We start from the raw sequence: 16,590 nt of genomic DNA on the forward strand, positions 1-16,590 counted from the left end.
TCCTGTATATTCTCAAGTGATAGCTCATGTTACATGGTGGTTACTCTTTAAAAGGATAGGCTATTATGCTATGCAGCTCAAAATCAACTTAACAAATGTGACTAGCAGCAATACAGACATTTACCGTCCAGGAACTCCCATTATTAACACCACTATACAGGATCTGGAACTCATCGACTATTTAGCACATGTAGTGTGTGAAATATAATGTTTTGTTAATAGGGTTATTAGATTATTTTGATATACAAAGCATACTTTTCTATCGATTTTTTGCAGATGCAGCAATGGAGGCAGAGCCGAGAGGAGGCAGAGCCGGGAGAGGAGTGAGACCTGGTGGACAGCTACTTGTTTTACTTTTCCCTTTTTTTTTTTTAAATTAAGGTTATTGAGATAAGGAGTTCACACGTATGTTTTGATTGATGATGGAAGTTAGGTTCCCAAAGTTTCTACGTTAAAGTATGGCGATACAGCATGGCCCCAAAGAGTGTGTGTGTTTGAGCGATGTGAGTAATTCCCAAAGATTTCCCATAAAGTCTATGAGGAATTTGCACGTGTTTTGCAGATTAGACACGATTTCATGTAATTTGTGTGCACGTGTTGGCAACGCTCCTTAACCTATAGTAGCCTACTAACGTTAGCTACTTCCTGACAGCTACCTACTATCCGGTAACAGTCAGCATCACGTCTATGCGCTCTAAACTTAGCTAATGTTTAAAATCGCATAATACTTAAGTAACGTTACTTTTGTTATCGGTAAGCTCTTTCAGTAGATGCAGCTGATTAGAACAAAAAACAACAATAAGAGGTTTACTAACGTTACTTCTCTATGGTAATTAATTACGTTAACGTTAAAAAAACTTTCCTAAACATTTTCCTAACACAGTGAATACCTGTAAACCAGCCGGAGTACCGAGCTCCAGCAGCTGTTTGCTAGTCTTTTAGCTCGTGATATACGTTACAGCTTTCAGGGCCAATGACTTACGTTCCCCCAATAAGAGATCCTGACGTGTGTTTCATGTTTCCTCTCTGTCTGACAAAAAGTCAGACACGCTGCAGTATTACACTGATATTATTTTTAAGTGAATGTCTAATTTTGAATGTTTCCGTAACCGTCATGACCATAGACCGTTAATATTAATGGACAGAACATGTGTGACGTCACCCATCGTTCTGTGGAGATCTGATATGAGTCGTTAAGTTTGTAGGTATGGGTGCAGCCGTCTTGGTGCGGATTGGGCTGGGGGGGGGGGGTCAGACCTAACAGTAAGTATGTCTTTGTCCTTGTTATTACATCGAAGGAGTCCCATTGTAAGTAAATGTATCTGTAAGTTACCATGTAAATTCTCTGAAACGTTAGCTTGCCACTTAGCTAGCTACGGTATAAAACATGCTAAGTTCATTTCTGCAAAGCAAAATTTACTTTGCCGTCAGCAAAATGCAAATCAGGGATTGTCTTGTGCTATCATTATAACGCTAACTGTTAGCACCTGTATAACCAAGTTCTTATAACATTTGGTTAACTGTAATACCCATAATGCACCATAATGCCTGCTACTGTTTGTCCTGTCTGTTTATAGTGGGTACAGCCTTGACATCCAGTTGCACACTTGCAGCACTTTGCCAAACCAAATGCACTGTCCATCAATATAAATACAGTCTGTGAGAGGCCAGAGAGAGGTCAAATGTTTTTTTCTGTTTGTTTTTGGAGAGGATGGCAGAAAATAAAGAATTATATTCAATGGTTGTCTTTCCCCTTTGTAATTGTGCCTATTTCTATCTCATTAGCAACTATTTATTTATGGGGAACATGCATGAGTGTATTGATTGCTGCCCATGTAGATAAAATATATAAGCTGTCATATCAAAGGTATAGTATCAGAGATTGTGTTATGGTTGGATTTGGTGTATTATTTCTTCTTTATAAAAATACTAATTGATGCATGTATAAAAAAGGAGACTGGGATGTGACGTAGAGGGGTCATCAGCTGATCGATCGGAGGTAAGAGGGGACTCTGGAGAGATCATGGAAGGAAGCGGTCGCGTTTAGAGGGCTCTGTGTGGCGTGGTTTCCAGGCGACACAAAACCTCGGGGGGATTGAGTATTTGTCTGGTGGGTTAACAGTAATAATGGATAGGATTCTCCTCTGGACCACTGCAGCGACCCTGATGCTAAACGGACCAGGGCGAGGTTGCCTAGGTTACCCGTGTGGACAATAATTAACTGCGGCTACTTGCCACGCTTCTCCTGCCATGTTTGTTTGGTTTGTTTTCAAGTCCTGGATTCGGGACTATTTAAGTTTACTGACTGACATTGTGTCTAAATATGAAAAGCCGAACAACATTCCGTGCTAAGCTGTGTTAAAGAAATGAGTGACACAGTGTTCTTTATGTCCTAAGACAATCATTCACAGAGAGCATCCAACAAGACTTACGTCCTTACCCTCCGTTTCCCTCCATGCTCTCCTCTAGAGCTCACTCAACTGCCTACAGTATAGGCTGGACCACCCAAATTGGATGGATGATACCAATTCTACCCTGTAGGGTGGCTCAGATTACAGGCTACACACACAGCCAAAATTAATCTAACATACTAACATTTACACCTTATACGTACAATTCACATTAACAATGAGAAGGCTAGGTTAACAGGTGACTTTATTAATCATAAATGAACTCACTAAATCAGGGGGTCTCAAGTTACCAGGCCAAGGACCCCCAAATGATGGCGAGAGAGCGGAGGGGGACCCTAATTATATAAATTGTATAAAATTGTGTGTATATCAAACTGGTCCTATAGTGCATGTGTAAATGTACCTTGTTATTGTGCATTCAATACTAAAGATACTCAAATAATACACAGGTTCATATATTCATGTGTTTTATTTTAAACAGGCTGCGAGGCACAGTGAGTAGGGTGGCCATGCCACTGCCATTTATAAACATAACACAACACAATAAACTGATACCTGCCAAATGTCTGTCAATTGCATGTAATCATGCATAAAAGCTATTCAAAGGGGACATATTACTTACTGTAATGTGTATTTAAAGACATTTCAATAGTGGAAAAAATTGGGGGGGGGGGGGGGGGGGGGAATATAAAAAAAAGTCTAATCAACCAAAACTTTCGCGACAACCCCCATGCAGTACCTCGCGGACCCCCTAGGGGTCGCGGACCCCCTGTTGAAGACCCCGGCACTAAATCAACTATACAGTTTTTTCCATTGCATCCACACTAAAATGACATGCACAGCACAATTATTTAAACTGACACACAGAGAGCAAAACTTCCTCTCAAGTCTACGAAAGTCTAAAAACATTTTCTGCTTTACACACATTTTGCATTTTAAAATGGCACTTTTTAAAATGAACTGAACACACGTTTCTGCATAATACACAATAATCTGACATAAAGTACATGTTTGCCATTTCAAAACACTGCCATTCAAAATGACACTACATGAGCTATTTGGCTAATTCATGTGCCACCTTGCAAACACCCATTGGTTAATTGTAAACACTCCAATTAGGGTGTTGCACTATGAAAAGAATAGTATTTAGGCTGCATGTCCAAGCCCTATATATTCTTTATTTGTTTTTTTCTAAAGGACTGAGAGACGACACCATGGTGGAGGAACATTGTTTCCCAGTAACTGGGTAACACCATATTGACAGATTTGTATGTGTTTTCAGGGAGTACTGGAAATGGATGCACATGCAATCCCACATGAGTTTATCTTTATAGATGAGGCTGGGTTCAATCTAGCAAAGACCAGAAGAAGGGGGAGAAACGTCATTGGCCACAGAGCCACTATAGATGTTCCTGGCCAATGTGGTGGGAACATCACAAGTGCTCTGCCATCTCCAGTATGCAGTTGTCCTCCACGTCATGTCAATCTTGGACCATACAACACAGCACATATTCTCACATTTCTGGACAGGACTTCACAACATTCTCACACTACCAGAGCGTATGAAGGATGCAGACCATCAAGGAAAACCGGTACGTTGTAGTAGGGACAAGTGAGCGTTCATCGGCAGCCGCTGTACAAAACTGGTTCGCTGACCACCCACCATTTCTCGTGCGATACCTCCCACCATTCTCACCATGTCTGAACCCAAAGAAGAGTTCTTTTCGGCATGGCGGTTGAAGGTATACGACCCGCGGCCCTTTGTGCGCGTGCCTCTTGTGCAGGCTATGGAAGAGGCATGTGATGAGATTGATGTGGGGTGCAATTCAGGGATGGATAAGGCACTCAGGTGCTCCCCCTCGTGTCTGGGGGGGGGGGGGGGGGCATATTGTCTGTGACGCCGAGATGTTGTGGACCAAACCGGCTGTGCGGCAAATGGAAAAAAACTGTAATTATTTTTCTTGCTTCTTTTTTTACTGTGATATATTTTGTCTGAAATTTCTTTTTCAGTTTACTGTTTTTGTAAGAATATTTTTGTTCAGTCCCATGTAAATATATCTGCAATTGTTGCACTGACTTGTTCACTGTAGTGAAACATAAAATAATGTTTTAACAGCATGTGTGTGTATCTGCAAATATTTCTGTGAATGTGAACAATCTAAAACATATTTTAGTATTATGGCAAGGCATAGTAAAGATGAGGGTGCTTTTCATTATGCCCAACAGTGTGTAGTGGTTAGGCAAAAATCTGGTAATGTGAATGAAGTGTGTGGCATTTCATGCAAAAGTTTGATTTTGATAATGCTATGTGTAGTTTTGGTTGCAGTGCTTCATTTTGCAGGATATATGAGGTGTTTTGCAGTTTGGGGTGTGGTTTTGTGATTGTGTTATGTATTTTGATAAAACCAGACTAGTTTTGCAAAATTGTGTGTTAGCAATAGGAAAAAACTGTAAATAGGCATCAATCCAGGTCAGTCTTTGAGGGCTACCTTAGGTAGCGTATAGCTACCGTGATGGCAGCCATGCGCCCCGCCATTAAAAAGTAACAGAAAACATTTGAAGCCTAAAACAAAGTATTGTGGTTAGGTATTCCAAGCTCTACACAAACAACCATTCATTTAATCTTCATAAAGAGGTGCAGTAGGGTAAAGAACGGCCTTCTGTGCACAGTGGAACAGCTCTGAAAGGCTTTTCAGGTTCTTTGCAGAACAATTGAAAGAGGAGGAAAAATTAGAAAAAAGGATATTTTAGATACAATTTCTAAGCAAACTTAAGGCCAGACAACGTGGGTATGTGTAAATTTTTGCATCTCAAAGCTAGTTAAAGGTTAGCAGGTGTGCAGTAGCAGACTGGATATGTCTGTGAAAGACTTCAGTCTCACCTCAACACGTGTCAATCTCAGAGAACAGGTGTATTTACCTTTGTAAATTCCCCAGTGTCTTAGCTCACAATACTTCCATTGGTAGTAATGATGGTGTAATACTAGAAGTTGACATCATTTTCCATACCAGAGAGACAGGTATGCTACTCACTATGTTGAGAGCGAGCTTCTGCTGCTGGGGACTGCTGCTTTACTCTGCTGCTGTCGGCGCTGATCCGGTAAAAATTCAAAATAAAAGTGTGCAGTGTGACCGTTACAGTATGTTGCAATACACATGCTTATAAACTAAAATCTTATTTTTGAAAAGCCTGGCCAGCGTCTGCCTTTGTCAAAAACAATAGCCGTTTCCCAAAGTCAAGGAAGGATCCTCTAAAGCCAGAATTTGGAGGTTGCTACGTCATCGACGTCCGTCCAAGGACCGTTCCAATGTCGAATTCCTCCAAGCACTGAGTCCTTCGTTTAGAGAGTTCCCCATAGACAGAGAAGGATGCATATGTGTATCCTTTGCGGTTCCAAATCACCCAAAATCCTCTGCGCGGGGCTTTGCCGGCTTGTTAAAATAAAAATTAAATGGTGGACCTAAGAGGAAGTTGGAGTGGCATTGCTGACGGGGAAATAATAATTTAAATGTAAGTATCTTTAGTATTTACCGTACTTGTGTTATCAATGTAAAGCTTAACGCTTTAATGCAGGTCCAAATTCCTATAATAATTAAGTAGATACACCCCAAGCTAACGTTAGCTAACTGAACCTATCATTTAAAATCAGGCTGTTAGCTAGCTAGGTTGCTGTTTCTTTTTTTTTGCCATTCGTGTTTTTTAAATATGTCCGGTGGCATTTTCATCTTTTTATACGCCGTTACTATATATGCAAACGTTAGCAGAGATTTAGTAATTGGTGTGTTATCAGTTGTTACTGCAGGATGGAAGGTAACACTGCACCTTGTCCGTCACTAGCTAGCTAGCACGATAAATAAAGGCTAACATGTATAAGTAGTTTGTCATTTAACAAGTAAAATGTTCTGTAATGTTACGATGTAACATTCACAACGGTCAGCATCTTTTCTTGTGTTTGCTGTCTTTAACAGGGACAAACGGAGGCGGTCACTGAGGACGGGAACAGAAGACACGCAGGGAGACAGAGGCCAATGAGAGATGTTGAATAGATTATTTGCTATATAGAGATTGGCATTCTAACAATAAATGTAGTAAAATTAACTGGTCTGTGTCATTGAAGCCCATGTTGCAAGTTTAATTTTGCAACGAATTTGTGCAATTTGCTTGTTGGTAATAAATATTTGAACTGTTATCCATTGTACATGATGGTGTTGGACATTGCAAAACTGAATATAATACAAAAAGTAGGCACTATTTTACAGTGTTTTCCCCCCACAATGCATTACATGACGTCACATTAGGGAGATAACAGAGCAGCCTGCGTTGCCTTTGCCACTGGTCTGGCGTAATATGGCCTTTGGTCTTTTAATATTAACAGTCTATGGTCTCAACCGAGTCCAGGTGACTTTATTATGTTTATAATAATATTGGAGGGAAAGTGAAACACAGCTTAGACAGGGAGGTTGTGCGGCTTTTCACAAGTTTAGACAGCTAGCTAGCTAACGCTACGCCGGACATTAGCGCAACAGCGTTAGCCTTGCCTGCTAGGTAAATATTATGACTGCCTTTGGTGTTGCCTATATATGCGTCCATTTTGTCAACATCATACCTGTGGCGTTAGTGCACCTTTTGTACCATAATTGTATTGAATGGAATAGTAAGCTTCGCTCTTATGAGATGGGTGGGTTTTTGTTACGTTACACACAAAGCTAACTGGCTATAGTTAGCCTGAACGGATGCTAGCGGATGTAGCTAACGTTGCGTACCAACCAGAAACTTCGGCAGTAGAGTTTCGGTAAGCTAACCACTACAGCGTTGTCACCCACAATCAACCTGTAGTGATGTTTGAAATGGAGACACGCATATTGTTTCTTTTCCTGGAGATCCTGGACATTATTTTCATTTATGACGTTGCGTTAAATGAAGAGTAGCCTGAGTGTGCGCGGCCTGGAGGGACGCGTCCTACCACGAGTCGGTGTGGAAGCCAAGCTACATCTGCGGCAAGCAGTCTGCAGACCAGGGGAATAAAGTTCAGATCCTCAGTTTATTCTCAGATTGTAAAACTTCCATATGAATTTATTTTGAGTGTGTGTGTTTATGTGTGTGTGTGTGTGTGTGTGTGTGTGTGTGTGTCTCTGTGTGTGTGTGTTTGTGTGTTAGTCTATTCACCTGTAGGGTCTAACTTTAATGTATGTGTTCATGCTTTTTGATACCAGAGTACATTCTCATATCATTACAATGTATATGCAATCCATCCAGTTATACAATAATAATAATAACAATAACAATAATAATAATATTAATAATATGAAGAGTCATCTCTGCCCACGATTGGGTAATACCAGCGTCCTTGAGAGAGAAGATGTGGTGTTATTTATAGCGTTTGAGCCTTAAAACAAAATTTAAGCGGCAGCTGGCAATTAAAAACAAATACATTGGAATATAATGCAGTAATGAACTATGACATTCTGTATTGCCATCAAGTATTATTATTCCTGCTAAGTTAAAGACTGAATGATGATATCTCTTCTCCTTTGTGTCTTGTTAGGGGAAATAGCATCTTTAAATATGCAAATTATTATAATGTATATGTGTTTTCTGCTTATGATCAAAACTTTAAAACTTCATTAATCCCATCGGTGTTAAGTAAATTACTTTTTTGTTACTGAGTGTGTGAACTGGTGAATATGCCTTTTGCTTTTCCTAATGTAGCGTAAAACCTTTTCCTGAAACTTGTACAGAAGCAACAATAGATGCAACTATGTAATGTCAAAAGTGTGTCAATATTTGAGTGTTTACTGAAGAAATGAATGACTAACTGAACAACCCAAATTGCAAAACATGTAACATTTAATTAAACATTTCAACTGAACATATTTAACAACAAAAATATAACATTATTAGCAAACAACAAATCTATAATAAACTAAACTAAACAGAACTATCAAACTTATTCCTCTTTCTCACAGGCCTCTGCCTCGACAATGACCTTTCTCAAGGTCTTAATTTTCAAATAAAAAGGCAGCTTTCTCAGAAGTTTTTCTAATGGTGCCCACAGGGCTTCCTCAATCTCGTAAACAGCATCCTCATCCTCCACCGAGAGCTGCAGGTAGCCCGGCTTCCCGAATCCGGTGGCTCCCAGAGCGCTGACCACAGCCGTGGGGACCGGGTCCTGGACGGAGGAATTCAACATTTCTTAGCACTGATTTCAAGTTCGTGTAATCACGATGTTTGAAATAAAACATCCATCCTCTGGAGGAGTCCAGCGAAGTTAATAAACAATTGTGTTGCCTAAAAATCAAAACTGCACTGGTGATTGACAATCGTTTTCTGTTTTCTAGTTTTCTGCAATGCCTCAGAATTTCAATATTCCTAAATGTACTGAACTCATGCATCGTAATCTTTCAGAGAGGAGATATCCAACACTCCTCCCTTTACTGAAATATTCTCCTTTTTTAAGCAATAAATAGCAATTTACTGTATCCAGTAGGCTACTTTTTTACTTTTGTTTTCTTGCTAAATTTTATGATTTGTGATTCTATTTTTCTTTATTTCTGTCAGTATGTTTATTTATTCTAAAAACTCTTCTTTGATAAGCTACTGCAGAAACTCCACTTTTGAGTTTTACAAAAGACTGAGTCTGAGAAAACGACACTAAAAATAGAAACACAAAGACTGCAGTGTTTTATATCAGTGTGTTGCTGGTGATACAAAAGAGTCATTGAAATGGTGCTTGTGTGTATGGTTTTATGGGAAGAACTTCATTTTTAGAAAGGAGCAGGGCTGCCAACTCTCACGCATTGGCCGTGAGACACAAGCATTTGACAGGTTTCACACGCGCACACGCCACACCCCCGATTTCTCACGCTGAAGTGTCAGCCCAGTTGGTCAAATTTATGAAAGATGAGTTTATCTATGTTTTTACCTGTTGAGCCACTTGTGATAGACTAGTTGTGCTTTCAGAGACTGTGAGGGGGTTCAAGAGCGCTCCCTGTCTGTGGAATTTTCAAATTGTCGCAAAATGAGAACATTTTTTTCACGAGCCATCCCAGGTGCATTTCCCCGGCTTCAGGTAGCTCTGAGTATCACAGACCCGACCGGCGCTTCAGGTATGAGCTCTGATTATCACAGACCGTCCGTCACTTTGTGACCACTCTCTCTGTAAAGATGGAGGTGAGCAGCGCGGCTGGTAGTGTAGCAACTTCAGTTCATTGTAGTGGACTCGCTCTGCTGTGGGCAGTGACGCGTTGCATCCATGCGTAGACCTCCGATAAAGAGCAGCGTACGGACACCTCTAAACTGTCAGAGACCAGAAACCCAAATGGGCCTCTGAGTCTGTCAGACGGTCTGAATGAGATCCACCATATCAGCGGAGCAATGACATGCACAGCAGACTATATTACACCATATACTATATTATACTATATATAGCTACTATATTACAACTCTCCACATCTCGGACAACAGAGATGGGAGGAGTTATATTTTGAATGTGCACAAAGTTGTAAATATGAGCAGAAATCTGGTGAAACACATCTGAGCTATACTATATATACTATAATATCTATATATCTATATCTATATATATATATATATATATATATATATATATATATATCTATATAAATACGACACTGCAACGTTGGGCCACTATTGTGCATCTCTAACCTCTGCATCTCTAAATGTAACTGTAAATAATTAATTTGATGTTTTTTAAAATGAACAAATAGTCTTTATTTTCACAAAAAAGTAAAAACAGTAAGTGGGGCCAGAGGATGACAGCCAAACATTACTGAACATTGGCACAAAGGTTAAAGTAATAGAATTTATGCAACTCAGTGGTTCTCATTCTTTAGAATTTCAGTGGTCTAAGTTGATCCCTCAACATTAATTTAACTTTGGGTCCCTGGTCCCTACACCAGGGACCCCTGGACCTGTTCACCACAGACCCATGACATATGCTGTCTCTTCATGTGGTTCATTATGTTTGGCACATTGTGTGGGTCAGTTCTTATATCATAAGAAGTTAATAATGTAAATGCTGAATGCCCTAAAACCTGTTGATACAACAACACAAAGGTTCTTAATCCTACAGTTTTGCACATATCATGTAAGACTTGATTTCTCCATTTTTTTTGCAAAAAACTCTCAAGAAAGTGCCATTTAATGGTTTATTTTTCAAATTTTTTTCCTGGGGGGGCATACCCCCAGACCCCCCTAGGGAGAGCTCCATCCCCCCACATATAACAAATCCCAATTTAAACCCTAAAGGATAAAGACCCAAAGAAATTGCTTTGTACGCGGCAAAATATGGGTTGCCCCCCCCAAATCTCACTCCAAGGTTTTGGGAAAAGTTGGCAGCCCTGAAGGAGTGTTAACTTTGATTGCAGTGTTTCATTTTGTCATAGAAGTGAGTTGTTGATTTCCAAGTGCTATGTCTGATTGCCTTGTGTGTAGAGTTTTGACATAACGAGCCAACTTCTGTCATAAATTGATACGGCTAGAAATATAAAATAAGGGATTGCATGTATAATCACTTTATTGAAATATTTATAGAGGGTGTTTTAAATATTTTAAATTTTTTGTTTGTCATACATACATCAATACTCGCTACATATATTGTCTATATTTTGCATATTTAAATTAACAATTAAATCATCAATGACAAAAATACCTCAAGGGCCGTGGGGCTTGTGGACTGGAGGCGGAAACCATACGATGTTTTGTTGCCTTTTAAATGAGTCAGCTTTGCCTGCTGACCCAACTGAATGGGAAACATCGCTGCATCCCTCCACAGACTCACTTCCACCTGATGTTTGTCCTATAAAAAATAAATACATATTGTTTGTATCCCTGTAAAACAATATCCCGTATTCCCTTTAAATACTAAATTACCACAGCATTGCTAGGTTATATGTCATGTATATTAGATTATAATAATAACCAAAAACATCCTGTGTCCAGAGTATTGTGTGTAGGTTAAGTGTATTATTTCTGTGATTGCCAATGACCAGGCTGCGGCAGGGTACCCCACCCTGAACGAACTGAGTTGAAGAAACACTGTCACAGACATTGGTCGTTCCAAGCTAGGACTCGTTACACTACAGGACCTTTCAATTTGCTATTGGTGTTCACTTTTTCTCTATTTAGCAGTAGCCTGCCTAATAAAGTCTTCATCTCTTTTTTTATCTTTCTGAAACATCTTCTCAAACACTTTCAGTAGTTTATAGCTACCTGCTCCAATGATATGGTTTTTAGGGGCACAGTTTCCCTCCCCACCTCGACCCGTTTTATCGCTGAGAGCTGAAAACACAGACAATGTATTCATGTGAAATAGGCTACTTGCAACACATTTTACTCACAACATCACAACTAACATAATGTTATTATGGAAAATTCATTAACTGACCTTCACAACCTCTCCTTGGACGGTGAGAAGCCCCCCCGCCCTGACAGCTTCCACTATCTCCGTCGTTACGGACGACGGGCAGAGGAGCTTCTCCGCCTCCTCCCTCAGGGTATCTGCCACTTCTAGAGGCGCGGATCGGAAGAATTGTGTATCTTTGGTCACATTAATTGAATATGGTGGCGCCTGGCCCCGCAGGGTGTACCCCCTCATAATATAACTTGATCCACATTTGATTTTTGAGGCAAATTCTTCAAATAACGTTATTTTTGTGACAGAATTACCATCTGAAACAATCACCAGTACATTTTCTTTAGACACCAATGGTCTAGCTTCTCTGCCCTCAAAGTTCCAGGACAGAACTCGTTTTTCTTTTTTGCTCATTAGCGCTGAGATATGAATAGGCGGGGGCCTGTTGTACGGTGTCTCGGGAGTGCTTCTCAATATTTTATTCAAAGCCATTCTGAAACAAATAAAGACAAAAAGGGAAGAAACTAATTAATATGACAGAAAGACATCAGTAGACTAGCTCCCAGCCTCAGATGGATGGACTGTATGCTGTAAGCTTGGCATATAGCTGCTCTGTCGAACTGCGGGATTTTTGCTTTCATGTTCCCGCCACTGATGCTTCTGCCTTATCTCTATCGTTTAATTGTTCTTAATCTCCTTAAATGACAGCTAATAGCCTTGGGATACCCACACCGGTTTGAGTTGCTAGGAAAATACATTTTAAATTTTACTTTTCTTTTCCCCATAAACCGTGGTAGCTATAGACTCAACTCCTAACACCATATTCTTTGAGTTACACACTCTTTAGCTTAACATCAGACAGGTGCATTCTCTGTAGCGCATTAGGTCAGCGCAGTTGACTGTTAACTGAAAGGATGGCGGTTCAAGTCCACCCAGAGAGGTTTGTTGCTTAAATAACCTGGAGTAAGCCAACTCTGGGATTTATCATTCTGCAGAAGACCATAGAGCAGCCCAAAGATAACCCAAGTGGCCTTGCCTCTATTAGAAGGTACAGTTCTGCTAACCATGTACATACTAATCTTTACGGTCATTGGTATGCAGGTCACTTGATGTAATACAAGCAAATACATAAGGCCCCCCCCCAACAGTTTTGTGATACGTGGCGTGCAACTGTATGTCAATATCCAGCTTGTCGCTGTGACCAGGAAACCACCAGCAAAACGACTGATACATCATCGATTCCCAAATGTTCTTGTGTAACAGATGTGGACAGGGTACGAAAGACAATCACTTCAATCGACGTATTTCCTGGAATTTATTTTTCTGTAGAAGACAACATGACATCAGTGGTCTGTTTCCAGCATTAACAGCATCTGCACCTCAGCAATACAAGACGTTATTGTCAGGGAAAAACCCAGTCTGAGCTGTAACAGTTTATCTGAGAAACAACGCTCCACACTGACAACTTCAATGAACAAAGTGACAGTAATAACAAATTTTACATCCAACAAAAAGACACACACACACCTGTAGAAGACAACATGACATCAGTGGTCTGTTTCCAGCATTAACAGCATCTGCACCTAAACATCACACAACAGAATTCACACACTCATAATGTACCTCCGTTATTTACATTATACAAGCGCGCGAAAACGGCGCGAAAAGAAAGTTAGACAATGCGTCATTACAAGCTACATTTAACCGTAAAAATGGCACAAAGCCGTTAGGTAACATGTATTAACTTTGCAAAAATAAATGTTGAAGGGTCACAACACAATCTTCAAAGAAAACAATAAAATAGCGCAGCGGCATTTTACACACAACCTACCTCAGCAATACAAGACGTTATTGTGAGGGGAAACCGGAAGCTACGGCAACACAGGAGGCACAAAAGAGGCGCAATGCAGTAACAACATCTGTGCAGGAAACAATGGCGATGTGATAAATTAATTGTACTCAATAAGATGAAATTCACAAATATCCAACAAAACATTAACTGATATTTATAATTTTATTAAACGTAAATTGGAAATTAGAATTAGTAAAATACATTTTTAACTCCGTTACACTTGGATGCCAAATATTTTTATTCAAAGGCAGAATCCAATTGACATGTAAGAACAATACAATGCACGTCCAGCTTCTACATTTCCATATGAGTCAGCTTCCCCAATTTCTGAGTAACAGGAAAATAGTCTGATAAGCATACATGTGCAGCTCAACCTCAAAAAGCCATAAAGCAAATGCTTGTGGCTTAAAGACCGAGCTCCCGCTCAAATAAACGCAGACAGGAGCAGTCTCTGTGGCGCAATAGGTCAGCGCAGTCGGCTGTTAACTGAAAGGATGGTGGTTCAAGTCCACCCAGGGACGTTTGATGCTTAAATAACATGGAGTGGGCCAATTCTGGGATTTAGCCAAAAAATAATCCAAGTGGCCTTATTCTGCAAACCATGTACATATTAAACAGAAAAAACACAAGTATCCTTTGAAAGAAGGAAAAAAAAAATAGATAAAACACAATTGTAAACTTGAGACTACCGTCACACTAATTATTCAATGTTGGTGCTACCTTTCTTGATCACCGTCAGTGTCACTACCCTTCACGACTATTTTTAGAGACGTTCTCTTTCGTCTCCTTGGACTCTTCTTCACACTAACTAAGCCAATTAGGTGCTGCCTTTCGTGTCTATTTACAACACTACACATTCACACTTTTTCTTTAAAGTGCTACTCTTTGAGTCTGCCTTTAATCTGTGACTGTCACAGATTGACAAGCTCATGGCAAATTTATAGTTTGCCGAGTGCTGATGGTTTTTCACATGTCTACAGAATATTCCTAATTCTGTGTTGTATGATGGTAGCTATTGACTCAACTCCTAACTTTCTTTGAGTTACACACTCTTTAGCTTAGGTCTCATACAATAAAAAGTATGAATTCAATGAAATATCAGATTACAGAAAGCAATAATACTACTGCAAAGTAAGGCACGGAGGCAAATCTTTGCTGGACATCACAATGGTTTTAAGTGGCCAAACCCTGAAGCCAAGGCAAAAAACTGCTCACCATAAATGCTGGAGACACTGACTTTTCCACCAAAACTAGAGCTAAATATGGTTAACGTTGAATTAAATTCATCACACGTCTTTTTTTAGCTAAAAAAACTACAATGATACATTTTTCCCTTTCCATCCACCACATTAACGTTACTTAAAGACACTTTTCCTGTCACCCGACATATAAAATGGGTATTTTTTAAAAAAATACATAGCCTAAATGTTAACTAGCTAGATTGGCAAAATGTAAAGGTAACGATTTAATGTTAACTTTACCTCCACTAATATAACCGCGTAGCCTATGCTAGGCCTATACCATAGCTGTAATAAGTTTTGCTTAATCATTCTAAAACACTGACAAACCAACCAACAGAATCGGGAACATAACGTTAGCATCAACCGGAGGTAATGTTAGCCAAAATGCAGCAACAGCTAGCTCAAAGCTAGCAGCAACCGACCTTAAACTTCCAGAATATGGGTTACATTGTATTTCAGGCAATTTCAGGCAACGAACAGCGCATGTAAACCGAGTTGTGTTAGCTTTACAGAACGTCGTAATTATTGCTAGCTAATCATGACCACGGGGAAAATGTTAGGCTGGAGCGAGACTACGTTTTCCTTCGGGGGGAGCTAGTTAACAGCTAGCTCTAGCCTAGCTATGACACTGGTCGGTAAACTAACGTCGCCGCTTGCGAAGGCTTATCAGCAGAGATTTTATTGTCACAGAATTAGCAAAGATTGATCTTACCTTAACGCTGCTCCAGCTCTCTCTGAGTAGTGTGTGTGACCGGACTCTGGTGCGCGCGGACCAAACCGGTCCTCCTTTGATGTCTCGAGCCGCTACTTCTTTCAACACCTTTGAAGTATCTACCCGCTATTCTTTAGAAGTCGTGAGGTCAGAGGTCAAATATGGCGGTCAAGCATTTATATCCGTAATCCCTTTCTTGTTTGTCTCTACAACTTTCAATAAGTTATTTACACTGCTGAAAAGCATGTCACATTTTTAAATTACCTTCACTGCTAAAAGCTAAAACCATAATAAATAAAATGTAAAATATCTCTATAAAATGACATCATTTAATTTTATAGAGATATTTTATTTTTCCATTTCATTTCTATGCTTCTATAACATGAACTAACAATTTAGGTCTATTTAAGTCTGTCTTATTCAACTACAGTAGCACTACTGCTGTTGTTTTACAGCAGACTACCGCTAATTCAAAAAATTCAGTAAATCACTGTAAATTAAATGGTAATACCCATAATGCAATGTTTATTACAGTAATGAACTGGCAAAGAAAATTATGGTATTTTACTGGGCATTTTGTGGTAAGTAACTGTAGAACTTACAGCAAAGTCTAACAGAGGGATACGTATGTCACCACAGCTCTGATTTATTACAGGACCAATGTTGGACATTGTACAGGTCTTTCTCAGACCTTCAACAGCTAAATACCTACATCTTACAGCTTTTGCTACAGACCTTCATCGGCTAGATACCGATTCCCAAACCGGGAGTAAACCTGGCTGTAAACAGACCTTCTCTTGAACCTGAATGAAGAAGCTTCTTAAGTAAGTTTTATCTTGAAGCTTTTAAGTGTTCTTTAGGTTTTTATCTGCTTTAACTATTACCGGACAGCGGGGGCACGGAGCAGAGCAGAGCGGCCGTTAGGGAGGAATCCTCCTCCGTGTTCAGCTCCATTTTGAACTGGCAGTAAAAAACTTAACATTGGAACTTTATGATGAACA

Source organism: Etheostoma spectabile, unplaced genomic scaffold (assembly GCF_008692095.1).
Source record: "Etheostoma spectabile isolate EspeVRDwgs_2016 unplaced genomic scaffold, UIUC_Espe_1.0 scaffold00018821, whole genome shotgun sequence".
In the NCBI taxonomy this organism is placed as follows: domain Eukaryota; kingdom Metazoa; phylum Chordata; class Actinopteri; order Perciformes; family Percidae; genus Etheostoma; species Etheostoma spectabile.